At 44.9% G+C, this 26,011-nt stretch overlaps 19 non-coding genes and 1 pseudogene across 19 annotated transcripts; all 20 read right to left on the bottom strand.

The window, feature by feature from the left end:
- Positions 1 to 131: 131 nt before the first annotated feature.
- Positions 132 to 322, bottom strand: LOC141150015 (U2 spliceosomal RNA). Its single transcript, XR_012246289.1, has one exon. It is a non-coding gene; the product is annotated as a U2 spliceosomal RNA (small nuclear RNA).
- Positions 323 to 1,434: 1,112 nt separating this feature from the next.
- On the bottom strand, positions 1,435 to 1,625 carry LOC141274783 (U2 spliceosomal RNA). Its single transcript, XR_012323049.1, has one exon. It is a non-coding gene; the product is annotated as a U2 spliceosomal RNA (small nuclear RNA).
- A 1,118-nt stretch (positions 1,626 to 2,743) lies between these two features.
- LOC141274784 (U2 spliceosomal RNA) lies at positions 2,744 to 2,934 on the bottom strand. The gene has a single exon (XR_012323050.1). It is a non-coding gene; the product is annotated as a U2 spliceosomal RNA (small nuclear RNA).
- Positions 2,935 to 4,052: 1,118 nt separating this feature from the next.
- Positions 4,053 to 4,243, bottom strand: LOC141150008 (U2 spliceosomal RNA). Its single transcript, XR_012246282.1, has one exon. It is a non-coding gene; the product is annotated as a U2 spliceosomal RNA (small nuclear RNA).
- Positions 4,244 to 5,358: 1,115 nt separating this feature from the next.
- LOC141274785 (U2 spliceosomal RNA) lies at positions 5,359 to 5,549 on the bottom strand. Its single transcript, XR_012323051.1, has one exon. It is a non-coding gene; the product is annotated as a U2 spliceosomal RNA (small nuclear RNA).
- A 1,115-nt stretch (positions 5,550 to 6,664) lies between these two features.
- LOC141274786 (U2 spliceosomal RNA) lies at positions 6,665 to 6,855 on the bottom strand. The gene has a single exon (XR_012323052.1). It is a non-coding gene; the product is annotated as a U2 spliceosomal RNA (small nuclear RNA).
- Positions 6,856 to 7,967: 1,112 nt separating this feature from the next.
- LOC141274787 (U2 spliceosomal RNA) lies at positions 7,968 to 8,158 on the bottom strand. Its single transcript, XR_012323053.1, has one exon. It is a non-coding gene; the product is annotated as a U2 spliceosomal RNA (small nuclear RNA).
- A 1,115-nt stretch (positions 8,159 to 9,273) lies between these two features.
- On the bottom strand, positions 9,274 to 9,464 carry LOC141274788 (U2 spliceosomal RNA). Its single transcript, XR_012323054.1, has one exon. It is a non-coding gene; the product is annotated as a U2 spliceosomal RNA (small nuclear RNA).
- A 1,115-nt stretch (positions 9,465 to 10,579) lies between these two features.
- On the bottom strand, positions 10,580 to 10,770 carry LOC141274790 (U2 spliceosomal RNA). The gene has a single exon (XR_012323056.1). It is a non-coding gene; the product is annotated as a U2 spliceosomal RNA (small nuclear RNA).
- A 1,115-nt stretch (positions 10,771 to 11,885) lies between these two features.
- On the bottom strand, positions 11,886 to 12,076 carry LOC141149525 (U2 spliceosomal RNA). Its single transcript, XR_012245817.1, has one exon. It is a non-coding gene; the product is annotated as a U2 spliceosomal RNA (small nuclear RNA).
- A 1,115-nt stretch (positions 12,077 to 13,191) lies between these two features.
- On the bottom strand, positions 13,192 to 13,382 carry LOC141149746 (U2 spliceosomal RNA). The gene has a single exon (XR_012246032.1). It is a non-coding gene; the product is annotated as a U2 spliceosomal RNA (small nuclear RNA).
- Positions 13,383 to 14,497: 1,115 nt separating this feature from the next.
- On the bottom strand, positions 14,498 to 14,688 carry LOC141274791 (U2 spliceosomal RNA). Its single transcript, XR_012323057.1, has one exon. It is a non-coding gene; the product is annotated as a U2 spliceosomal RNA (small nuclear RNA).
- Positions 14,689 to 15,803: 1,115 nt separating this feature from the next.
- LOC141274792 (U2 spliceosomal RNA) lies at positions 15,804 to 15,994 on the bottom strand. The gene has a single exon (XR_012323058.1). It is a non-coding gene; the product is annotated as a U2 spliceosomal RNA (small nuclear RNA).
- A 1,107-nt stretch (positions 15,995 to 17,101) lies between these two features.
- LOC141274793 (U2 spliceosomal RNA) lies at positions 17,102 to 17,292 on the bottom strand. Its single transcript, XR_012323059.1, has one exon. It is a non-coding gene; the product is annotated as a U2 spliceosomal RNA (small nuclear RNA).
- A 1,109-nt stretch (positions 17,293 to 18,401) lies between these two features.
- LOC141150086 (U2 spliceosomal RNA) lies at positions 18,402 to 18,590 on the bottom strand. The gene has a single exon (XR_012246356.1). It is a non-coding gene; the product is annotated as a U2 spliceosomal RNA (small nuclear RNA).
- Positions 18,591 to 19,704: 1,114 nt separating this feature from the next.
- On the bottom strand, positions 19,705 to 19,911 carry LOC141150148 (U2 spliceosomal RNA; annotated as a pseudogene).
- A 1,115-nt stretch (positions 19,912 to 21,026) lies between these two features.
- LOC141274794 (U2 spliceosomal RNA) lies at positions 21,027 to 21,217 on the bottom strand. Its single transcript, XR_012323060.1, has one exon. It is a non-coding gene; the product is annotated as a U2 spliceosomal RNA (small nuclear RNA).
- Positions 21,218 to 22,332: 1,115 nt separating this feature from the next.
- LOC141274795 (U2 spliceosomal RNA) lies at positions 22,333 to 22,523 on the bottom strand. The gene has a single exon (XR_012323061.1). It is a non-coding gene; the product is annotated as a U2 spliceosomal RNA (small nuclear RNA).
- A 1,115-nt stretch (positions 22,524 to 23,638) lies between these two features.
- Positions 23,639 to 23,829, bottom strand: LOC141274796 (U2 spliceosomal RNA). The gene has a single exon (XR_012323062.1). It is a non-coding gene; the product is annotated as a U2 spliceosomal RNA (small nuclear RNA).
- A 1,115-nt stretch (positions 23,830 to 24,944) lies between these two features.
- On the bottom strand, positions 24,945 to 25,135 carry LOC141274797 (U2 spliceosomal RNA). The gene has a single exon (XR_012323063.1). It is a non-coding gene; the product is annotated as a U2 spliceosomal RNA (small nuclear RNA).
- Positions 25,136 to 26,011: the final 876 nt, after the last annotated feature.

The raw sequence follows: 26,011 nt of genomic DNA on the forward strand, positions 1-26,011 counted from the left end.
TTTGAACATGAAAAATCCAATGAGGAGAAGAAAAGCAAAGCCAAAGAGTCCATCCCAAAATCCGACAAACAAGCAAAATGAACAAAAAACATTGAATTCAATTCTTTCTGATTTTAGAAACTGCATTAAAGAAGGGGTGCACCGGTCCTGGAGATACTGCAATACCAGGTCAATGCGTGGAGTGGACAGAGTAAGCTCTTTTTCCATCTCCCTGTTCTAAAAATCCATTTAATATATGGTCCCCAGATAGGGGACGTATCAGATATTAAACTGATAAGAACAGATACTACACTTGATCTTAGCCAAAAGGCCGAGAAGCGATAACCAGAATTGGTTTCAAACTACGGAGCCACCCAAGGATCCTGAAAAGTCCATTTGTGGAGATGAGCTCCTGGACTCCCGTTAAGAAGACATGTTGTCAACCTCTAGATCCCTTACATGCCTGCACTTTTCGGCTTGCTGCTGCTGCAATCCACGCGTTTTAGATCTGCATAACTCCACCTCTTTAAACACAGCACCTTCACCCCCTGCTGTTCCCACCCGCCTCAACACCGTTGGAAGGGAGGAGAACCAATTAAGGCGGGGGGTGGGGTGGAACGAGCAGCTGTCTACCCTTAGCAGGAGGGCTCCTGATTACATACCTCTCCTGCTGCTGCTGCTGGCTGTCCCGCAGCAGACTGAAGGTGGCTGCTGCTGTGCACAGGTATATAAAGGCTCAGAGCCTATTATGACACGCGCAGCCAGCGTTCCATTGCCACATTCCATCTACTGCAGGCAGGATACCTGGCTGGCTGAATGTCGCTGAGAAGCTCACAGAGACCGCCATAAGCAACAGTTTAACAGAATGCCACAGACTAATCAACCAAACTTTTTGGGTTGGGTTCTCTTTTATAGTCTGCAGGCATTAAATGAAAGAAGTCAGTGTTCCAGCAGAAGGAGACAACGTTTCAGAAAAGGCATTGTAGCAAACCAAAAAAGAAATTTTAAGCGCAGCAGAGTAACCAGCGCACATACCTGTTAGCTCAGGTGAGTTTAAAAGGCTGCTGTTGATAACAAGGGCATTTGCTAAATAGATGGTGTGTGTGCAACAATATACTGAAAGGTCAATTATATTGTGCAGCTTATCTCACCACCTGTAGTTATTTAGGTGAAAGCTCCAAAATGCTTGCCTAATATGTCTGTTTATCCAAAAGGAAGTAAAAAGGGAGAGCTAGAAAGATAGCATTGCATCACATTACATGGCAATGCAATGCACAGTTGCTGAAGTTGAACCAAAATGAGCTTGTAATCTGGCTTCTGCAACTTTGAACATGAAAAATCCAATGAGGAGAAGAAAAGCAAAGCCAAAGAGTCCATCCCAAAATCCGACAAACAAGCAAAATGAACAAAAAACATTGAATTCAATTCTTTCTGATTTTAGAAACTGCATTAAAGAAGGGGTGCACCGGTCCTGGAGATACTGCAATACCAGGTCAATGCGTGGAGTGGACAGAGCAAGCTCTTTTTCCATCTCCCTGTTCTAAAAATCCATTTAATATATGGTCCCCAGATAGGGGACGTATCAGATATTAAACTGATAAGAACAGATACTACACTTGATCTTAGCCAAAAGGCCGAGAAGCGATAACCAGAATTGGTTTCAAACTACGGAGCCACCCAAGGATCCTGAAAAGTCCATTTGTGGAGATGAGCTCCTGGACTCCCGTTAAAAAGACATGTTGTCAACCTCTAGATCCCTTACATGCCTGCACTTTTCGGCTTGCTGCTGCTGCAATCCACGCGTTTTAGATCTGCATAACTCCACCTCTTTAAACACAGCACCTTCACCCCCTGCTGTTCCCACCCGCCTCAACACCGTTGGAAGGGAGGAGAACCAATTAAGGCGGGGGGTGGGGTGGAACGAGCAGCTGTCTACCCTTAGCAGGAGGGCTCCTGATTACATACCTCTCCTGCTGCTGCTGCTGCTGCTGGCTGTCCAGCAGCAGACTGAAGGTGGCTGCTGCTGTGCACAGGTATATAAAGGCTCAGAGCCTATTATGACACGCGCAGCCAGCGTTCCATTGCCACATTCCATCTACTGCAGGCAGGATACCTGGCTGGCTGAATGTCGCTGAGAAGCTCACAGAGACCGCCATAAGCAACAGTTTAACAGAATGCCACAGACTAATCAACCAAACTTTTTGGGTTGGGTTCTCTTTTATAGTCTGCAGGCATTAAATGAAAGAAGTCAGTGTTCCAGCAGAAGGAGACAACGTTTCAGAAAAGGCATTGTAGCAAACCAAAAAAGAAATTTTAAGCGCAGCAGAGTAACCAGCGCACATACCTGTTAGCTCAGGTGAGTTTAAAAGGCTGCTGTTGATAACAAGGGCATTTGCTAAATAGATGGTGTGTGTGCAACAATATACTGAAAGGTCAATTATATTGTGCAGCTTATCTCACCACCTGTAGTTATTTAAGTGAAAGCTCCAAAATGCTTGCCTAATATGTCTGTTTATCCAAAAGGAAGTAAAAAGGGAGAGCTAGAAAGATAGCATTGCATCACATTACATGGCAATGCAATGCACAGTTGCTGAAGTTGAACCAAAATGAGCTTGTAATCTGGCTTCTGCAACTTTGAACATGAAAAATCCAATGAGGAGAAGAAAAGCAAAGCCAAAGAGTCCATCCCAAAATCCGACAAACAAGCAAAATGAACAAAAAACATTGAATTCAATTCTTTCTGATTTTAGAAACTGCATTAAAGAAGGGGTGCACCGGTCCTGGAGATACTGCAATACCAGGTCAATGCGTGGAGTGGACAGAGCAAGCTCTTTTTCCATCTCCCTGTTCTAAAAATCCATTTAATATATGGTCCCCAGATAGGGGACGTATCAGATATTAAACTGATAAGAACAGATACTACACTTGATCTTAGCCAAAAGGCCGAGAAGCGATAACCAGAATTGGTTTCAAACTACGGAGCCACCCAAGGATCCTGAAAAGTCCATTTGTGGAGATGAGCTCCTGGACTCCCGTTAAGAAGACATGTTGTCAACCTCTAGATCCCTTACATGCCTGCACTTTTCGGCTTGCTGCTGCTGCAATCCACGCGTTTTAGATCTGCATAACTCCACCTCTTTAAACACAGCACCTTCACCCCCTGCTGTTCCCACCCGCCTCAACACCGTTGGAAGGGAGGAGAACCAATTAAGGCGGGGGGTGGGGTGGAACGAGCAGCTGTCTACCCTTAGCAGGAGGGCTCCTGATTACATACCTCTCCTGCTGCTGCTGCTGCTGCTGGCTGTCCAGCAGCAGACTGAAGGTGGCTGCTGCTGTGCACAGGTATATAAAGGCTCAGAGCCTATTATGACACGCGCAGCCAGCGTTCCATTGCCACATTCCATCTACTGCAGGCAGGATACCTGGCTGGCTGAATGTCGCTGAGAAGCTCACAGAGACCGCCATAAGCAACAGTTTAACAGAATGCCACAGACTAATCAACCAAACTTTTTGGGTTGGGTTCTCTTTTATAGTCTGCAGGCATTAAATGAAAGAAGTCAGTGTTCCAGCAGAAGGAGACAACGTTTCAGAAAAGGCATTGTAGCAAACCAAAAAAGAAATTTTAAGCGCAGCAGAGTAACCAGCGCACATACCTGTTAGCTCAGGTGAGTTTAAAAGGCTGCTGTTGATAACAAGGGCATTTGCTAAATAGATGGTGTGTGTGCAACAATATACTGAAAGGTCAATTATATTGTGCAGCTTATCTCACCACCTGTAGTTATTTAGGTGAAAGCTCCAAAATGCTTGCCTAATATGTCTGTTTATCCAAAAGGAAGTAAAAAGGGAGAGCTAGAAAGATAGCATTGCATCACATTACATGGCAATGCAATGCACAGTTGCTGAAGTTGAACCAAAATGAGCTTGTAATCTGGCTTCTGCAACTTTGAACATGAAAAATCCAATGAGGAGAAGAAAAGCAAAGCCAAAGAGTCCATCCCAAAATCCGACAAACAAGCAAAATGAACAAAAAACATTGAATTCAATTCTTTCTGATTTTAGAAACTGCATTAAAGAAGGGGTGCACCGGTCCTGGAGATACTGCAATACCAGGTCAATGCGTGGAGTGGACAGAGCAAGCTCTTTTTCCATCTCCCTGTTCTAAAAATCCATTTAATATATGGTCCCCAGATAGGGGACGTATCAGATATTAAACAGATAAGAACAGATACTACACTTGATCTTAGCCAAAAGGCCGAGAAGCGATAACCAGAATTGGTTTCAAACTACGGAGCCACCCAAGGATCCTGAAAAGTCCATTTGTGGAGATGAGCTCCTGGACTCCCGTTAAGAAGACATGTTGTCAACCTCTAGATCCCTTACATGCCTGCACTTTTCGGCTTGCTGCTGCTGCAATCCACGCGTTTTAGATCTGCATAACTCCACCTCTTTAAACACAGCACCTTCACCCCCTGCTGTTCCCACCCGCCTCAACACCGTTGGAAGGGAGGAGAACCAATTAAGGCGGGGGATGGGGTGGAACGAGCAGCTGTCTACCCTTAGCAGGAGGGCTCCTGATTACATACCTCTCCTGCTGCTGCTGCTGCTGGCTGTCCAGCAGCAGACTGAAGGTGGCTGCTGCTGTGCACAGGTATATAAAGGCTCAGAGCCTATTATGACACGCGCAGCCAGCGTTCCATTGCCACATTCCATCTACTGCAGGCAGGATACCTGGCTGGCTGAATGTCGCTGAGAAGCTCACAGAGACCGCCATAAGCAACAGTTTAACAGAATGCCACAGACTAATCAACCAAACTTTTTGGGTTGGGTTCTCTTTTACAGTCTGCAGGCATTAAATGAAAGAAGTCAGTGTTCCAGCAGAAGGAGACAACGTTTCAGAAAAGGCATTGTAGCAAACCAAAAAAGAAATTTTAAGCGCAGCAGAGTAACCAGCGCACATACCTGTTAGCTCAGGTGAGTTTAAAAGGCTGCTGTTGATAACAAGGGCATTTGCTAAATAGATGGTGTGTGTGCAACAATATACTGAAAGGTCAATTATATTGTGCAGCTTATCTCACCACCTGTAGTTATTTAGGTGAAAGCTCCAAAATGCTTGCCTAATATGTCTGTTTATCCAAAAGGAAGTAAAAAGGGAGAGCTAGAAAGATAGCATTGCATCACATTACATGGCAATGCAATGCACAGTTGCTGAAGTTGAACCAAAATGAGCTTGTAATCTGGCTTCTGCAACTTTGAACATGAAAAATCCAATGAGGAGAAGAAAAGCAAAGCCAAAGAGTCCATCCCAAAATCCGACAAACAAGCAAAATGAACAAAAAACATTGAATTCAATTCTTTCTGATTTTAGAAACTGCATTAAAGAAGGGGTGCACCGGTCCTGGAGATACTGCAATACCAGGTCAATGCGTGGAGTGGACAGAGCAAGCTCTTTTTCCATCTCCCTGTTCTAAAAATCCATTTAATATATGGTCCCCAGATAGGGGACGTATCAGATATTAAACTGATAAGAACAGATACTACACTTGATCTTAGCCAAAAGGCCGAGAAGCGATAACCAGAATTGGTTTCAAACTACGGAGTCACCCAAGGATCCTGAAAAGTCCATTTGTGGAGATGAGCTCCTGGACTCCCGTTAAGAAGACATGTTGTCAACCTCTAGATCCCTTACATGCCTGCACTTTTCGGCTTGCTGCTGCTGCAATCCACGCGTTTTAGATCTGCATAACTCCACCTCTTTAAACACAGCACCTTCACCCCCTGCTGTTCCCACCCGCCTCAACACCGTTGGAAGGGAGGAGAAACAATTAAGGCGGGGGGTGGGGTGGAACGAGCAGCTGTCTACCCTTAGCAGGAGGGCTCCTGATTACATACCTCTCCTGCTGCTGCTGCTGCTGGCTGTCCAGCAGCAGACTGAAGGTGGCTGCTGCTGTGCACAGGTATATAAAGGCTCAGAGCCTATTATGACACGCGCAGCCAGCGTTCCATTGCCACATTCCATCTACTGCAGGCAGGATACCTGGCTGGCTGAATGTCGCTGAGAAGCTCACAGAGACCGCCATAAGCAACAGTTTAACAGAATGCCACAGACTAATCAACCAAACTTTTTGGGTTGGGTTCTCTTTTATAGTCTGCAGGCATTAAATGAAAGAAGTCAGTGTTCCAGCAGAAGGAGACAACGTTTCAGAAAAGGCATTGTAGCAAACCAAAAAAGAAATTTTAAGCGCAGCAGAGTAACCAGCGCACATACCTGTTAGCTCAGGTGAGTTTAAAAGGCTGCTGTTGATAACAAGGGCATTTGCTAAATAGATGGTGTGTGTGCAACAATATACTGAAAGGTCAATTATATTGTGCAGCTTATCTCACCACCTGTAGTTATTTAGGTGAAAGCTCCAAAATGCTTGCCTAATATGTCTGTTTATCCAAAAGGAAGTAAAAAGGGAGAGCTAGAAAGATAGCATTGCATCACATTACATGGCAATGCAATGCACAGTTGCTGAAGTTGAACCAAAATGAGCTTGTAATCTGGCTTCTGCAACTTTGAACATGAAAAATCCAATGAGGAGAAGAAAAGCAAAGCCAAAGAGTCCATCCCAAAATCCGACAAACAAGCAAAATGAACAAAAAACATTGAATTCAATTCTTTCTGATTTTAGAAACTGCATTAAAGAAGGGGTGCACCGGTCCTGGAGATACTGCAATACCAGGTCAATGCGTGGAGTGGACAGAGCAAGCTCTTTTTCCATCTCCCTGTTCTAAAAATCCATTTAATATATGGTCCCCAGATAGGGGACGTATCAGATATTAAACTGATAAGAACAGATACTACACTTGATCTTAGCCAAAAGGCCGAGAAGCGATAACCAGAATTGGTTTCAAACTACGGAGCCACCCAAGGATCCTGAAAAGTCCATTTGTGGAGATGAGCTCCTGGACTCCCGTTAAGAAGACATGTTGTCAACCTCTAGATCCCTTACATGCCTGCACTTTTCGGCTTGCTGCTGCTGCAATCCACGCGTTTTAGATCTGCATAACTCCACCTCTTTAAACACAGCACCTTCACCCCCTGCTGTTCCCACCCGCCTCAACACCGTTGGAAGGGAGGAGAACCAATTAAGGCGGGGGGTGGGGTGGAACGAGCAGCTGTCTACCCTTAGCAGGAGGGCTCCTGATTACATACCTCTCCTGCTGCTGCTGCTGGCTGTCCAGCAGCAGACTGAAGGTGGCTGCTGCTGTGCACAGGTATATAAAGGCTCAGAGCCTATTATGACACGCGCAGCCAGCGTTCCATTGCCACATTCCATCTACTGCAGGCAGGATACCTGGCTGGCTGAATGTCGCTGAGAAGCTCACAGAGACCGCCATAAGCAACAGTTTAACAGAATGCCACAGACTAATCAACCAAACTTTTTGGGTTGGGTTCTCTTTTATAGTCTGCAGGCATTAAATGAAAGAAGTCAGTGTTCCAGCAGAAGGAGACAACGTTTCAGAAAAGGCATTGTAGCAAACCAAAAAAGAAATTTTTAGCGCAGCAGAGTAACCAGCGCACATACCTGTTAGCTCAGGTGAGTTTAAAAGGCTGCTGTTGATAACAAGGGCATTTGCTAAATAGATGGTGTGTGTGCAACAATATACTGAAAGGTCAATTATATTGTGCAGCTTATCTCACCATCTGTAGTTATTTAGGTGAAAGCTCCAAAATGCTTGCCTAATATGTCTGTTTATCCAAAAGGAAGTAAAAAGGGAGAGCTAGAAAGATAGCATTGCATCACATTACATGGCAATGCAATGCACAGTTGCTGAAGTTGAACCAAAATGAGCTTGTAATCTGGCTTCTGCAACTTTGAACATGAAAAATCCAATGAGGAGAAGAAAAGCAAAGCCAAAGAGTCCATCCCAAAATCCGACAAACAAGCAAAATGAACAAAAAACATTGAATTCAATTCTTTCTGATTTTAGAAACTGCATTAAAGAAGGGGTGCACCGGTCCTGGAGATACTGCAATACCAGGTCAATGCGTGGAGTGGACAGAGCAAGCTCTTTTTCCATCTCCCTGTTCTAAAAATCCATTTAATATATGGTCCCCAGATAGGGGACGTATCAGATATTAAACTGATAAGAACAGATACTACACTTGATCTTAGCCAAAAGGCCGAGAAGCGATAACCAGAATTGGTTTCAAACTACGGAGCCACCCAAGGATCCTGAAAAGTCCATTTGTGGAGATGAGCTCCTGGACTCCCGTTAAGAAGACATGTTGTCAACCTCTAGATCCCTTACATGCCTGCACTTTTCGGCTTGCTGCTGCTGCAATCCACGCGTTTTAGATCTGCATAACTCCACCTCTTTAAACACAGCACCTTCACCCCCTGCTGTTCCCACCCGCCTCAACACCGTTGGAAGGGAGGAGAACCAATTAAGGCGGGGGGTGGGGTGGAACGAGCAGCTGTCTACCCTTAGCAGGAGGGCTCCTGATTACATACCTCTCCTGCTGCTGCTGCTGCTGGCTGTCCAGCAGCAGACTGAAGGTGGCTGCTGCTGTGCACAGGTATATAAAGGCTCAGAGCCTATTATGACACGCGCAGCCAGCGTTCCATTGCCACATTCCATCTACTGCAGGCAGGATACCTGGCTGGCTGAATGTCGCTGAGAAGCTCACAGAGACCGCCATAAGCAACAGTTTAACAGAATGCCACAGACTAATCAACCAAACTTTTTGGGTTGGGTTCTCTTTTATAGTCTGCAGGCATTAAATGAAAGAAGTCAGTGTTCCAGCAGAAGGAGACAACGTTTCAGAAAAGGCATTGTAGCAAACCAAAAAAGAAATTTTAAGCGCAGCAGAGTAACCAGCGCACATACCTGTTAGCTCAGGTGAGTTTAAAAGGCTGCTGTTGATAACAAGGGCATTTGCTAAATAGATGGTGTGTGTGCAACAATATACTGAAAGGTCAATTATATTGTGCAGCTTATCTCACCACCTGTAGTTATTTAGGTGAAAGCTCCAAAATGCTTGCCTAATATGTCTGTTTATCCAAAAGGAAGTAAAAAGGGAGAGCTAGAAAGATAGCATTGCATCACATTACATGGCAATGCAATGCACAGTTGCTGAAGTTGAACCAAAATGAGCTTGTAATCTGGCTTCTGCAACTTTGAACATGAAAAATCCAATGAGGAGAAGAAAAGCAAAGCCAAAGAGTCCATCCCAAAATCCGACAAACAAGCAAAATGAACAAAAAACATTGAATTCAATTCTTTCTGATTTTAGAAACTGCATTAAAGAAGGGGTGCACCGGTCCTGGAGATACTGCAATACCAGGTCAATGCGTGGAGTGGACAGAGCAAGCTCTTTTTCCATCTCCCTGTTCTAAAAATCCATTTAATATATGGTCCCCAGATAGGGGACGTATCAGATATTAAACTGATAAGAACAGATACTACACTTGATCTTAGCCAAAAGGCCGAGAAGCGATAACCAGAATTGGTTTCAAACTACGGAGCCACCCAAGGATCCTGAAAAGTCCATTTGTGGAGATGAGCTCCTGGACTCCCGTTAAGAAGACATGTTGTCAACCTCTAGATCCCTTACATGCCTGCACTTTTCGGCTTGCTGCTGCTGCAATCCACGCGTTTTAGATCTGCATAACTCCACCTCTTTAAACACAGCACCTTCACCCCCTGCTGTTCCCACCCGCCTCAACACCGTTGGAAGGGAGGAGAACCAATTAAGGCGGGGGGTGGGGTGGAACGAGCAGCTGTCTACCCTTAGCAGGAGGGCTCCTGATTACATACCTCTCCTGCTGCTGCTGCTGCTGGCTGTCCAGCAGCAGACTGAAGGTGGCTGCTGCTGTGCACAGGTATATAAAGGCTCAGAGCCTATTATGACACGCGCAGCCAGCGTTCCATTGCCACATTCCATCTACTGCAGGCAGGATACCTGGCTGGCTGAATGTCGCTGAGAAGCTCACAGAGACCGCCATAAGCAACAGTTTAACAGAATGCCACAGACTAATCAACCAAACTTTTTGGGTTGGGTTCTCTTTTATAGTCTGCAGGCATTAAATGAAAGAAGTCAGTGTTCCAGCAGAAGGAGACAACGTTTCAGAAAAGGCATTGTAGCAAACCAAAAAAGAAATTTTAAGCGCAGCAGAGTAACCAGCGCACATACCTGTTAGCTCAGGTGAGTTTAAAAGGCTGCTGTTGATAACAAGGGCATTTGCTAAATAGATGGTGTGTGTGCAACAATATACTGAAAGGTCAATTATATTGTGCAGCTTATCTCACCACCTGTAGTTATTTAGGTGAAAGCTCCAAAATGCTTGCCTAATATGTCTGTTTATCCAAAAGGAAGTAAAAAGGGAGAGCTAGAAAGATAGCATTGCATCACATTACATGGCAATGCAATGCACAGTTGCTGAAGTTGAAACAAAATGAGCTTGTAATCTGGCTTCTGCAACTTTGAACATGAAAAATCCAATGAGGAGAAGAAAAGCAAAGCCAAAGAGTCCATCCCAAAATCCGACAAACAAGCAAAATGAACAAAAAACATTGAATTCAATTCTTTCTGATTTTAGAAACTGCATTAAAGAAGGGGTGCACCGGTCCTGGAGATACTGCAATACCAGGTCAATGCGTGGAGTGGACAGAGCAAGCTCTTTTTCCATCTCCCTGTTCTAAAAATCCATTTAATATATGGTCCCCAGATAGGGGACGTATCAGATATTAAACTGATAAGAACAGATACTACACTTGATCTTAGCCAAAAGGCCGAGAAGCGATAACCAGAATTGGTTTCAAACTACGGAGCCACCCAAGGATCCTGAAAAGTCCATTTGTGGAGATGAGCTCCTGGACTCCCGTTAAGAAGACATGTTGTCAACCTCTAGATCCCTTACATGCCTGCACTTTTCGGCTTGCTGCTGCTGCAATCCACGCGTTTTAGATCTGCATAACTCCACCTCTTTAAACACAGCACCTTCACCCCCTGCTGTTCCCACCCGCCTCAACACCGTTGGAAGGGAGGAGAACCAATTAAGGCGGGGGGTGGGGTGGAACGAGCAGCTGTCTACCCTTAGCAGGAGGGCTCCTGATTACATACCTCTCCTGCTGCTGCTGCTGCTGGCTGTCCAGCAGCAGACTGAAGGTGGCTGCTGCTGTGCACAGGTATATAAAGGCTCAGAGCCTATTATGACACGCGCAGCCAGCGTTCCATTGCCACATTCCATCTACTGCAGGCAGGATACCTGGCTGGCTGAATGTCGCTGAGAAGCTCACAGAGACCGCCATAAGCAACAGTTTAACAGAATGCCACAGACTAATCAACCAAACTTTTTGGGTTGGGTTCTCTTTTATAGTCTGCAGGCATTAAATGAAAGAAGTCAGTGTTCCAGCAGAAGGAGACAACGTTTCAGAAAAGGCATTGTAGCAAACCAAAAAAGAAATTTTAAGCGCAGCAGAGTAACCAGCGCACATACCTGTTAGCTCAGGTGAGTTTAAAAGGCTGCTGTTGATAACAAGGGCATTTGCTAAATAGATGGTGTGTGTGCAACAATATACTGAAAGGTCAATTATATTGTGCAGCTTATCTCACCACCTGTAGTTATTTAGGTGAAAGCTCCAAAATGCTTGCCTAATATGTCTGTTTATCCAAAAGGAAGTAAAAAGGGAGAGCTAGAAAGATAGCATTGCATCACATTACATGGCAATGCAATGCACAGTTGCTGAAGTTGAACCAAAATGAGCTTGTAATCTGGCTTCTGCAACTTTGAACATGAAAAATCCAATGAGGAGAAGAAAAGCAAAGCCAAAGAGTCCATCCCAAAATCCGACAAACAAGCAAAATGAACAAAAAACATTGAATTCAATTCTTTCTGATTTTAGAAACTGCATTAAAGAAGGGGTGCACCGGTCCTGGATATACTGCAATACCAGGTCAATGCGTGGAGTGGACAGAGCAAGCTCTTTTTCCATCTCCCTGTTCTAAAAATCCATTTAATATATGGTCCCCAGATAGGGGACGTATCAGATATTAAACTGATAAGAACAGATACTACACTTGATCTTAGCCAAAAGGCCGAGAAGCGATAACCAGAATTGGTTTCAAACTACGGAGCCACCCAAGGATCCTGAAAAGTCCATTTGTGGAGATGAGCTCCTGGACTCCCGTTAAGAAGACATGTTGTCAACCTCTAGATCCCTTACATGCCTGCACTTTTCGGCTTGCTGCTGCTGCAATCCACGCGTTTTAGATCTGCATAACTCCACCTCTTTAAACACAGCACCTTCACCCCCTGCTGTTCCCACCCGCCTCAACACCGTTGGAAGGGAGGAGAACCAATTAAGGCGGGGGGTGGTTTGGAACGAGCAGCTGTCTACCCTTAGCAGGAGGGCTCCTGATTACATACCTCTCCTGCTGCTGCTGCTGCTGGCTGTCCAGCAGCAGACTGAAGGTGGCTGCTGCTGTGCACAGGTATATAAAGGCTCAGAGCCTATTATGACACGCGCAGCCAGCGTTCCATTGCCGCATTCCATCTACTGCAGGCAGGATACCTGGCTGGCTGAATGTCGCTGAGAAGCTCACAGAGACCGCCATAAGCAACAGTTTAACAGAATGCCACAGACTAATCAACCAAACTTTTTGGGTTGGGTTCTCTTTTATAGTCTGCAGGCATTAAATGAAAGAAGTCAGTGTTCCAGCAGAAGGAGACAACGTTTCAGAAAAGGCATTGTAGCAAACCAAAAAAGAAATTTTAAGCGCAGCAGAGTAACCAGCGCACATACCTGTTAGCTCAGGTGAGTTTAAAAGGCTGCTGTTGATAACAAGGGCATTTGCTAAATAGATGGTGTGTGTGCAACAATATACTGAAAGGTCAATTATATTGTGCAGCTTATCTCACCACCTGTAGTTATTTAGGTGAAAGCTCCAAAATGCTTGCCTAATATGTCTGTTTATCCAAAAGGAAGTAAAAAGGGAGAGCTAGAAAGATAGCATTGCATCACATTACATGGCAATGCAATGCACAGTTGCTGAAGTTGAACCAAAATGAGCTTGTAATCTGGCTTCTGCAACTTTGAACATGAAAAATCCAATGAGGAGAAGAAAAGCAAAGCCAAAGAGTCCATCCCAAAATCCGACAAACAAGCAAAATGAACAAAAAACATTGAATTCAATTCTTTCTGATTTTAGAAACTGCATTAAAGAAGGGGTGCACCGGTCCTGGAGATACTGCAATACCCGGTCAATGCGTGGAGTGGACAGAGCAAGCTCTTTTTCCATCTCCCTGTTCTAAAAATCCATTTAATATATGGTCCCCAGATAGGGGACGTATCAGATATTAAACTGATAAGAACAGATACTACACTTGATCTTAGCCAAAAGGCCGAGAAGCGATAACCAGAATTGGTTTCAAACTACGGAGCCACCCAAGGATCCTGAAAAGTCCATTTGTGGAGATGAGCTCCTGGACTCCCGTTAAGAAGACATGTTGTCAACCTCTAGATCCCTTACATGCCTGCACTTTTCGGCTTGCTGCTGCTGCAATCCACGCGTTTTAGATCTGCATAACTCCACCTCTTTAAACACAGCACCTTCACCCCCTGCTGTTCCCACCCGCCTCAACACCGTTGGAAGGGAGGAGAACCCATTAAGGCGGGGGGTGGGGTGGAACGAGCAGCTGTCTACCCTTAGCAGGAGGGCTCCTGATTACATACCTCTCCTGCTGCTGCTGCTGCTGGCTGTCCAGCAGCAGACTGAAGGTGGCTGCTGCTGTGCACAGGTATATAAAGGCTCAGAGCCTATTATGACACGCGCAGCCAGCGTTCCATTGCCACATTCCATCTACTGCAGGCAGGATACCTGGCTGGCTGAATGTCGCTGAGAAGCTCACAGAGACCGCCATAAGCAACAGTTTAACAGAATGCCACAGACTAATCAACCAAACTTTTTGGGTTGGGTTCTCTTTTATAGTCTGCAGGCATTAAATGAAAGAAGTCAGTGTTCCAGCAGAAGGAGACAACGTTTCAGAAAAGGCATTGTAGCAAACCAAAAAAGAAATTTTAAGCGCAGCAGAGTAACCAGCGCACATACCTGTTAGCTCAGGTGAGTTTAAAAGGCTGCTGTTGATAACAAGGGCATTTGCTAAATAGATGGTGTGTGTGCAACAATATACTGAAAGGTCAATTATATTGTGCAGCTTATCTCACCACCTGTAGTTATTTAGGTGAAAGCTCCAAAATGCTTGCCTAATATGTCTGTTTATCCAAAAGGAAGTAAAAAGGGAGAGCTAGAAAGATAGCATTGCATCACATTACATGGCAATGCAATGCACAGTTGCTGAAGTTGAACCAAAATGAGCTTGTAATCTGGCTTCTGCAACTTTGAACATGAAAAATCCAATGAGGAGAAGAAAAGCAAAGCCAAAGAGTCCATCCCAAAATCCGACGAACAAGCAAAATGAACAAAAAACATTGAATTCAATTCTTTCTGATTTTAGAAACTGCATTAAAGAAGGGGTGCACCGGTCCTGGAGATACTGCAATACCAGGTCAATGCGTGGAGTGGACAGAGCAAGCTCTTTTTCCATCTCCCTGTTCTAAAAATCCATTTAATATATGGTCCCCAGATAGGGGACGTATCAGATATTAAACTGATAAGAACAGATACTACACTTGATCTTAGCCAAAAGGCCGAGAAGCGATAACCAGAATTGGTTTCAAACTACGGAGCCACCCAAGGATCCTGAAAAGTCCATTTGTGGAGATGAGCTCCTGGACTCCCGTTAAGAAGACATGTTGTCAACCTCTAGATCCCTTACATGCCTCCACTTTTCGGCTGCTGCTGCTGCAATCCACGCGTTTTAGATCTGCATAACTCCACCTCTTTAAACACAGCACCTTCACCCCCTGCTGTTCCCACCCGCCTCAACACCGTTGGAAGGGGGAGAACCAATTAAGGCGGGGGGTGGGGGTGGAACGAGCAGCTGTCTACCCTTAGCAGGAGGGCTCCTGATTACATACCTCCTCCTGCTGCTGCTGCTGCTGGCTGTCCAGCAGCAGACTGAAGGTGGCTGCTGCTGTGCACAGGTATATAAAGGCTCAGAGCCTATTATGACACGCGCAGCCAGCGTTCCATTGCCACATTTCCATCTACTGCAGGCAGGATACCTGGCTGGCTGAATGTCGCTGAGAAGCTCACAGAGACCGCCATAAGCAACAGTTTAACAGAATGCCACAGACTAATCAACCAAACTTTTTGGGTTGGGTTCTCTTTTATAGTCTGCAGGCATTAAATGAAAGAAGTCAGTGTTCCAGCAGAAGGAGACAACGTTTCAGAAAAGGCATTGTAGCAAACCAAAAAAGAAATTTTAAGCGCAGCAGAGTAACCAGCGCACATACCTGTTAGATCAGGTGAGTTTAAAAGGCTGTGTTGATAACAAGGGCATTTGCTAAATAGATGGTGTGTGTGCAACAATATACTGAAAGGTCAATTATATTGTGCAGCTTATCTCACCACCTGTAGTTATTTAGGTGAAAGCTCCAAAATGCTTGCCTAATATGTCTGTTTATCCAAAAGGAAGTAAAAAGGGAGAGCTAGAAAGATAGCATTGCATCACATTACATGGCAATGCAATGCACAGTTGCTGAAGTTGAACCAAAATGAGCTTGTAATCTGCATCTGCAACTTTGAACATGAAAAATCCAATGAGGAGAAGAAAAGCAAAGCCAAAGAGTCCATCCCAAAATCCGACAAAACAAGCAAAATGAACAAAAAACATTGAATTCAATTCTTTCTGATTTTAGAAACTGCATTAAAGAAGGGGTGCACCGGTCCTGGAGATACTGCAATACCAGGTCAATGCGTGGAGTGGACAGAGCAAGCTCTTTTTCCATCTCCCTGTTCTAAAAATCCATTTAATATATGGTCCCCAGATAGGGGACGTATCAGATATTAAACTGATAAGAACAGATACTACACTTGATCTTAGCCAAAAGGCCGAGAAGCGATAACCAGAATTGGTTTCAAACTACGGAGCCACCCAAGGATCCTGAAAAGTCCATTTGTGGAGATGAGCTCCTGGACTCCCGTTAAGAAGACATGTTGTCAACCTCTAGATCCCTTACATGCCTGCACTTTTCGGCTTGCTGCTGCTGCAATCCACGCGTTTAGATCTGCATAACTCCACCTCTTTAAACACAGCACCTTCACCCCCTGCTGTTCCCACCCGCCTCAACACCGTTGGAAGGGAGGAGAACCAATTAAGGCGGGGGTGGGGTGGAACGAGCAGCTGTCTACCCTTAGCAGGAGGGCTCCTGATTACATACCTCTCCTGCTGCTGCTGCTGCTGGCTGTCCAGCAGCAGACTGAAGGTGGCTGCTGCTGTGCACAGGTATATAAAGGCTCAGAGCCTATTATGACACGCGCAGCCAGCGTCCATTGCCACATTCCACTACTGCAGGCAGGATACCTGGCTGCTGATGTCGCTGAGAAGCTCACAGAGACCGCCATAAGCAACAGTTTAACAGAATGCCACAGACTAATCAACCAAACTTTTTGGGTTGGGTTCTCTTTTATAGTCTGCAGGCATTAAATGAAAGAAGTCAGTGTTCCAGCAGAAGGAGACAACGTTTCAGAAAAGCATTGTAGCAAACCAAAAAAGAAATTTTAAGCGCAGCAGAGTAACCAGCGCACATACCTGTTAGCTCAGGTGAGTTTAAAAGGCTGCTGTTGATAACAAGGGCATTTGCTAAATAGATGGTGTGTGTGCAACAATATACTGAAAGGTCAATTATATTGTGCAGCTTATCTCACCACCTGTAGTTATTTAGGTGAAAGCTCCAAAATGCTTGCCTAATATGTCTGTTTATCCAAAAGGAAGTAAAAAGGAGAGCTAGAAAGATAGCATTGCATCACATTACATGGCAATGCAATGCACAGTTGCTGAAGTTGAACCAAAATGAGCTTGTAATCTGGCTTCTGCAACTTTGAACATGAAAAATCCAATGAGGAGAAGAAAAGCAAAGCCAAAGAGTCCATCCCAAAATCCGACAAACAAGCAAAATGAACAAAAAACATTGAATTCAATTCTTTCTGATTTTAGAAACTGCATTAAAGAAGGGGTGCACCGGTCCTGGAGATACTGCAATACCAGGTCAATGCGTGGAGTGGACAGAGCAAGCTCTTTTTCCATCTCCCTGTTCTAAAAATCCATTTAATATATGGTCCCCAGATAGGGGACGTATCAGATATTAAACTGATAAGAACAGATACTACACTTGATCTTAGCCAAAAGGCCGAGAAGCGATAACCAGAATTGGTTTCAAACTACGGAGCCACCCAAGATCCTGAAAAGTCCATTTGTGGAGATGAGCTCCTGGACTCCGTTAAGAAGACATGTTGTCAACCTCTAGATCCCTTACATGCCTGCACTTTTCGGCTTGCTGCTGCTGCAATCCACGCGTTTTAGATCTGCATAACTCCACCTCTTTAAACACAGCACCTTCACCCCCTGCTGTTCCCACCCCGCCTCAACACCGTTGGAAGGGAGGAGAACCAATTAAGGCGGGGGGTGGGGTGGAACGAGCAGCTGTCTACCCTTAGCAGGAGGGCTCCTGATTACATACCTCTCCTGCTGCTGCTGCTGCTGGCTGTCCAGCAGCAGACTGAAGGTGGCTGCTGCTGTGCACAGGTATATAAAGGCTCAGAGCCTATTATGACACGCGCAGCCAGCGTTCCATTGCCACATTCCATCTACTGCAGGCAGGATACCTGGCTGGCTGAATGTCGCTGAGAAGCTCACAGAGACCGCCATAAGCAACAGTTTAACAGAATGCCACAGACTAATCAACCAAACTTTTTGGGTTGGGTTCTCTTTTATAGTCTGCAGGCATTAAATGAAAGAAGTCAGTGTTCCAGCAGAAGGAGACAACGTTTCAGAAAAGGCATTGTAGCAAACCAAAAAAGAAATTTTAAGCGCAGCAGAGTAACCAGCGCACATACCTGTTAGCTCAGGTGAGTTTAAAAGGCTGCTGTTGATAACAAGGGCATTTGCTAAATAGATGGTGTGTGTGCAACAATATACTGAAAGGTCAATTATATTGTGCAGCTTATCTCACCACCTGTAGTTATTTAGGTGAAAGCTCCAAATGCTTGCCTAATATGTCTGTTTATCCAAAAGGAAGTAAAAAGGGAGAGCTAGAAAGATAGCATTGCATCACATTACATGGCAATGCAATGCACAGTTGCTGAAGTTGAACCAAAATGAGCTTGTAATCTGGCTTCTGCAACTTTGAACATGAAAATCCAATGAGGAGAAGAAAAGCAAAGCCAAAGAGTCCATCCCAAAATCCGACAAACAAGCAAAATGAACAAAACATTGAATTCAATTCTTTCTGATTTTAGAAACTGCATTAAAGAAGGGTGCACCGGTCCTGGAGATACTGCAATACCAGGTCAATGCGTGGAGTGGACAGAGCAAGCTCTTTTCCATCTCCTGTTCTAAAAATCCATTTAATATATGGTCCCCAGATAGGGGACGTATCAGATATTAAACTGATAAGAACAGATACTACACTTGATCTTAGCCAAAAGGCCGAGAAGCGATAACCAGAATTGGTTTCAAACTACGGAGCCACCCAAGGATCCTGAAAAGTCCATTTGTGGAGATGAGCTCCTGGACTCCCGTTAAGAAGACATGTTGTCAACCTCTAGATCCCTTACATGCCTGCACTTTTCGGCTTGCTGCTGCTGCAATCCACGCGTTTTAGATCTGCATAACTCCACCTCTTTAAACACAGCACCTTCACCCCCTGCTGTTCCCACCCGCCTCAACACCGTTGGAAGGGAGGAGAACCAATTAAGGCGGGGGGTGGGGTGGAACGAGCAGCTGTCTACCCTTAGCAGGAGGGCTCCTGATTACATACCTCTCCTGCTGCTGCTGCTGCTGGCTGTCCAGCAGCAGACTGAAGGTGGCTGCTGCTGTGCACAGGTATATAAAGGCTCAGAGCCTATTATGACACGCGCAGCCAGCGTTCCATTGCCACATTCCATCTACTGCAGGCAGGATACCTGGCTGGCTGAATGTCGCTGAGAAGCTCACAGAGACCGCCATAAGCAACAGTTTAACAGAATGCCACAGACTAATCAACCAAACTTTTTGGGTTGGGTTCTCTTTTATAGTCTGCAGGCATTAAATGAAAGAAGTCAGTGTTCCAGCAGAAGGAGACAACGTTTCAGAAAAGGCATTGTAGCAAACCAAAAAGAAATTTTAAGCGCAGCAGAGTAACCAGCGCACATACCTGTTAGCTCAGGTGAGTTTAAAGGCTGCTGTTGATAACAAGGGCATTTGCTAAATAGATGGTGTGTGTGCAACAATATACTGAAAGGTCAATTATATTGTGCAGCTTATCTCACCACCTGTAGTTATTTAGGTGAAAGCTCCCAAAATGCTTGCCTAATATGTCTGTTTATCCAAAAGGAAGTAAAAAGGGAGAGCTAGAAAGATAGCATTGCATCACATTACATGGCAATGCAATGCACAGTTGCTGAAGTTGAACCAAAATGAGCTTGTAATCTGGCTTCTGCAACTTTGAACATGAAAAATCCAATGAGGAGAAGAAAAGCAAAGCCAAAGAGTCCATCCCAAAATCCCACAAACAAGCAAAATGAACAAAAAACATTGAATTCAATTCTTTCTGATTTTAGAAACTGCATTAAAGAAGGGGTGCACCGGTCCTGGAGATACTGCAATACCAGGTCAATGCGTGGAGTGGACAGAGCAAGCTCTTTTTCCAGCAAGCTCTTTTTCCATCTCCCTGTTCTAAAAATCCATTTAATATATGGTCCCCAGATAGGGGACGTATCAGATATTAAACTGATAAGAACAGATACTACACTTGATCTTAGCCAAAAGGCCGAGAAGCGATAACCAGAATTGGTTTCAAACTACGGAGCCACCCAAGGATCCTGAAAAGTCCATTTGTGGAGATGAGCTCCTGGACTCCCGTTAAGAAGACATGTTGTCAACCTCTAGATCCCTTACATGCCTGCACTTTTCGGCTTGCTGCTGCTGCAATCCACGCGTTTTAGATCTGCATAACTCCACCTCTTTAAACACAGCACCTTCACCCCCTGCTGTTCCCACCCGCCTCAACACCGTTGGAAGGGAGGAGAACCCATTAAGGCGGGGGGTGGGGTGGAACGAGCAGCTGTCTACCCTTAGCAGGAGGGCTCCTGATTACATACCTCTCCTGCTGCTGCTGCTGCTGGCTGTCCAGCAGCAGACTGAAGGTGGCTGCTGCTGTGCACAGGTATATAAAGGCTCAGAGCCTATTATGACACGCGCAGCCAGCGTTCCATTGCCACATTCCATCTACTGCAGGCAGGATACCTGGCTGGCTGAATGTCGCTGAGAAGCTCACAGAGACCGCCATAAGCAACAGTTTAACAGAATGCCACAGACTAATCAACCAAACTTTTTGGGTTGGGTTCTCTTTTATAGTCTGCAGGCATTAAATGAAAGAAGTCAGTGTTCCAGCAGAAGGAGACAACGTTTCAGAAAAGGCATTGTAGCAAACCAAAAAAGAAATTTTAAGCGCAGCAGAGTAACCAGCGCACATACCTGTTAGCTCAGGTGAGTTTAAAAGGCTGCTGTTGATAACAAGGGCATTTGCTAAATAGATGGTGTGTGTGCAACAATATACTGAAAGGTCAATTATATTGTGCAGCTTATCTCACCACCTGTAGTTATTTAGGTGAAAGCTCCAAAATGCTTGCCTAATATGTCTGTTTATCCAAAAGGAAGTAAAAAGGGAGAGCTAGAAAGATAGCATTGCATCACATTACATGGCAATGCAATGCACAGTTGCTGAAGTTGAACCAAAATGAGCTTGTAATCTGGCTTCTGCAACTTTGAACATGAAAAATCCAATGAGGAGAAGAAAAGCAAAGCCAAAGAGTCCATCCCAAAATCCGACAAACAAGCAAAATGAACAAAAAACATTGAATTCAATTCTTTCTGATTTTAGAAACTGCATTAAAGAAGGGGTGCACCGGTCCTGGAGATACTGCAATACCAGGTCAATGCGTGGAGTGGACAGAGCAAGCTCTTTTTCCATCTCCCTGTTCTAAAAATCCATTTAATATATGGTCCCCAGATAGGGGACGTATCAGATATTAAACTGATAAGAACAGATACTACACTTGATCTTAGCCAAAAGGCCGAGAAGCGATAACCAGAATTGGTTTCAAACTACGGAGCCACCCAAGGATCCTGAAAAGTCCATTTGTGGAGATGAGCTCCTGGACTCCCGTTAAGAAGACATGTTGTCAACCTCTAGATCCCTTACATGCCTGCACTTTTCGGCTTGCTGCTGCTGCAATCCACGCGTTTTAGATCTGCATAACTCCACCTCTTTAAACACAGCACCTTCACCCCCTGCTGTTCCCACCCGCCTCAACACCGTTGGAAGGGAGGAGAACCAATTAAGGCGGGGGGTGGGGTGGAACGAGCAGCTGTCTACCCTTAGCAGGAGGGCTCCTGATTACATACCTCTCCTGCTGCTGCTGCTGCTGGCTGTCCAGCAGCAGACTGAAGGTGGCTGCTGCTGTGCACAGGTATATAAAGGCTCAGAGCCTATTATGACACGCGCAGCCAGCGTTCCATTGCCACATTCCATCTACTGCAGGCAGGATACCTGGCTGGCTGAATGTCGCTGAGAAGCTCACAGAGACCGCCATAAGCAACAGTTTAACAGAATGCCACAGACTAATCAACCAAACTTTTTGGGTTGGGTTCTCTTTTATAGTCTGCAGGCATTAAATGAAAGAAGTCAGTGTTCCAGCAGAAGGAGACAACGTTTCAGAAAAGGCATTGTAGCAAACCAAAAAAGAAATTTTAAGCGCAGCAGGGTAACCAGCGCACATACCTGTTAGCTCAGGTGAGTTTAAAAGGCTGCTGTTGATAACAAGGGCATTTGCTAAATAGATGGTGTGTGTGCAACAATATACTGAAAGGTCAATTATATTGTGCAGCTTATCTCACCACCTGTAGTTATTTAGGTGAAAGCTCCAAAATGCTTGCCTAATATGTCTGTTTATCCAAAAGGAAGTAAAAAGGGAGAGCTAGAAAGATAGCATTGCATCACATTACATGGCAATGCAATGCACAGTTGCTGAAGTTGAACCAAAATGAGCTTGTAATCTGGCTTCTGCAACTTTGAACATGAAAAATCCAATGAGGAGAAGAAAAGCAAAGCCAAAGAGTCCATCCCAAAATCCGACAAACAAGCAAAATGAACAAAAAACATTGAATTCAATTCTTTCTGATTTTAGAAACTGCATTAAAGAAGGGGTGCACCGGTCCTGGAGATACTGCAATACCAGGTCAATGCGTGGAGTGGACAGAGCAAGCTCTTTTTCCATCTCCCTGTTCTAAAAATCCATTTAATATATGGTCCCCAGATAGGGGACGTATCAGATATTAAACTGATAAGAACAGATACTACACTTGATCTTAGCCAAAAGGCCGAGAAGCGATAACCAGAATTGGTTTCAAACTACGGAGCCACCCAAGGATCCTGAAAAGTCCATTTGTGGAGATGAGCTCCTGGACTCCCGTTAAGAAGACATGTTGTCAACCTCTAGATCCCTTACATGCCTGCACTTTTCGGCTTGCTGCTGCTGCAATCCACGCGTTTTAGATCTGCATAACTCCACCTCTTTAAACACAGCACCTTCACCCCCTGCTGTTCCCACCCGCCTCAACACCGTTGGAAGGGAGGAGAACCAATTAAGGCGGGGGGTGGGGTGGAACGAGCAGCTGTCTACCCTTAGCAGGAGGGCTCCTGATTACATACCTCTCCTGCTGCTGCTGCTGCTGGCTGTCCAGCAGCAGACTGAAGGTGGCTGCTGCTGTGCACAGGTATATAAAGGCTCAGAGCCTATTATGACACGCGCAGCCAGCGTTCCATTGCCACATTCCATCTACTGCAGGCAGGATACCTGGCTGGCTGAATGTCGCTGAGAAGCTCACAGAGACCGCCATAAGCAACAGTTTAACAGAATGCCACAGACTAATCAACCAAACTTTTTGGGTTGGGTTCTCTTTTATAGTCTGCAGGCATTAAATGAAAGAAGTCAGTGTTCCAGCAGAAGGAGACAACGTTTCAGAAAAGGCATTGTAGCAAACCAAAAAAGAAATTTTAAGCGCAGCAGAGTAACCAGCGCACATACCTGTTAGCTCAGGTGAGTTTAAAAGGCTGCTGTTGATAACAAGGGCATTTGCTAAATAGATGGTGTGTGTGCAACAATATACTGAAAGGTCAATTATATTGTGCAGCTTATCTCACCACCTGTAGTTATTTAAGTGAAAGCTCCAAAATGCTTGCCTAATATGTCTGTTTATCCAAAAGGAAGTAAAAAGGGAGAGCTAGAAAGATAGCATTGCATCACATTACATGGCAATGCAATGCACAGTTGCTGAAGTTGAACCAAAATGAGCTTGTAATCTGGCTTCTGCAACTTTGAACATGAAAAATCCAATGAGGAGAAGAAAAGCAAAGCCAAAGAGTCCATCCCAAAATCCGACAAACAAGCAAAATGAACAAAAAACATTGAATTCAATTCTTTCTGATTTTAGAAACTGCATTAAAGAAGGGGTGCACCGGTCCTGGAGATACTGCAATACCAGGTCAATGCGTGGAGTGGACAGAGCAAGCTCTTTTTCCATCTCCCTGTTCTAAAAATCCATTTAATATATGGTCCCCAGATAGGGGACGTATCAGATATTAAACTGATAAGAACAGATACTACACTTGATCTTAGCCAAAAGGCCGAGAAGCGATAACCAGAATTGGTTTCAAACTACGGAGCCACCCAATGATCCTGAAAAGTCCATTTGTGGAGATGAGCTCCTGGACTCCCGTTAAGAAGACATGTTGTCAACCTCTAGATCCCTTACATGCCTGCACTTTTCGGCTTGCTGCTGCTGCAATCCACGCGTTTTAGATCTGCATAACTCCACCTCTTTAAACACAGCACCTTCACCCCCTGCTGTTCCCACCCGCCTCAACACCGTTGGAAGGGAGGAGAACCAATTAAGGCGGAGGGTGGGGTGGAACGAGCAGCTGTCTACCCTTAGCAGGAGGGCTCCTGATTACATACCTCTCCTGCTGCTGCTGCTGCTGGCTGTCCAGCAGCAGACTGAAGGTGGCTGCTGCTGTGCACAGGTATATAAAGGCTCAGAGCCTATTATGACACGCGCAGCCAGCGTTCCATTGCCACATTCCATCTACTGCAGGCAGGATACCTGGCTGGCTGAATGTCGCTGAGAAGCTCACAGAGACCGCCATAAGCAACAGTTTAACAGAATGCCACAGACTAATCAACCAAACTTTTTGGGTTGGGTTCTCTTTTATAGTCTGCAGGCATTAAATGAAAGAAGTCAGTGTTCCAGCAGAAGGAGACAACGTTTCAGAAAAGGCATTGTAGCAAACCAAAAAAGAAATTTTAAGCGCAGCAGAGTAACCAGCGCACATACCTGTTAGCTCAGGTGAGTTTAAAAGGCTGCTGTTGATAACAAGGGCATTTGCTAAATAGATGGTGTGTGTGCAACAATATACTGAAAGGTCAATTATATTGTGCAGCTTATCTCACCACCTGTAGTTATTTAGGTGAAAGCTCCAAAATGCTTGCCTAATATGTCTGTTTATCCAAAAGGAAGTAAAAAGGGAGAGCTAGAAAGATAGCATTGCATCACATTACATGGCAATGCAATGCACAGTTGCTGAAGTTGAACCAAAATGAGCTTGTAATCTGGCTTCTGCAACTTTGAACATGAAAAATCCAATGAGGAGAAGAAAAGCAAAGCCAAAGAGTCCATCCCAAAATCCGACAAACAAGCAAAATGAACAAAAAACATTGAATTCAATTCTTTCTGATTTTAGAAACTGCATTAAAGAAGGGGTGCACCGGTCCTGGAGATACTGCAATACCAGGTCAATGCGTGGAGTGGACAGAGCAAGCTCTTTTTCCATCTCCCTGTTCTAAAAATCCATTTAATATATGGTCCCCAGATAGGGGACGTATCAGATATTAAACTGATAAGAACAGATACTACACTTGATCTTAGCCAAAAGGCCGAGAAGCGATAACCAGAATTGGTTTCAAACTACGGAGCCACCCAAGGATCCTGAAAAGTCCATTTGTGGAGATGAGCTCCTGGACTCCCGTTAAGAAGACATGTTGTCAACCTCTAGATCCCTTACATGCCTGCACTTTTCGGCTTGCTGCTGCTGCAATCCACGCGTTTTAGATCTGCATAACTCCACCTCTTTAAACACAGCACCTTCACCCCCTGCTGTTCCCACCCGCCTCAACACCGTTGGAAGGGAGGAGAACCAATTAAGGCGGGGGGTGGGGTGGAACGAGCAGCTGTCTACCCTTAGCAGGAGGGCTCCTGATTACATACCTCTCCTGCTGCTGCTGCTGGCTGTCCAGCAGCAGACTGAAGGTGGCTGCTGCTGTGCACAGGTATATAAAGGCTCAGAGCCTATTATGACACGCGCAGCCAGCGTTCCATTGCCACATTCCATCTACTGCAGGCAGGATACCTGGCTGGCTGAATGTCGCTGAGAAGCTCACAGAGACCGCCATAAGCAACAGTTTAACAGAATGCCACAGACTAATCAACCAAACTTTTTGGGTTGGGTTCTCTTTTATAGTCTGCAGGCATTAAATGAAAGAAGTCAGTGTTCCAGCAGAAGGAGACAACGTTTCAGAAAAGGCATTGTAGCAAACCAAAAAAGAAATTTTAAGCGCAGCAGAGTAACCAGCGCACATACCTGTTAGCTCAGGTGAGTTTAAAAGGCTGCTGTTGATAACAAGGGCATTTGCTAAATAGATGGTGTGTGTGCAACAATATACTGAAAGGTCAATTATATTGTGCAGCTTATCTCACCACCTGTAGTTATTTAGGTGAAAGCTCCAAAATGCTTGCCTAATATGTCTGTTTATCCAAAAGGAAGT

This window comes from Phyllobates terribilis, unplaced genomic scaffold (assembly GCF_046119375.1).
Source record: "Phyllobates terribilis strain yellow unplaced genomic scaffold, ASM4611937v1 Scaffold_5__5_contigs__length_657084704, whole genome shotgun sequence".
In the NCBI taxonomy this organism is placed as follows: domain Eukaryota; kingdom Metazoa; phylum Chordata; class Amphibia; order Anura; family Dendrobatidae; genus Phyllobates; species Phyllobates terribilis.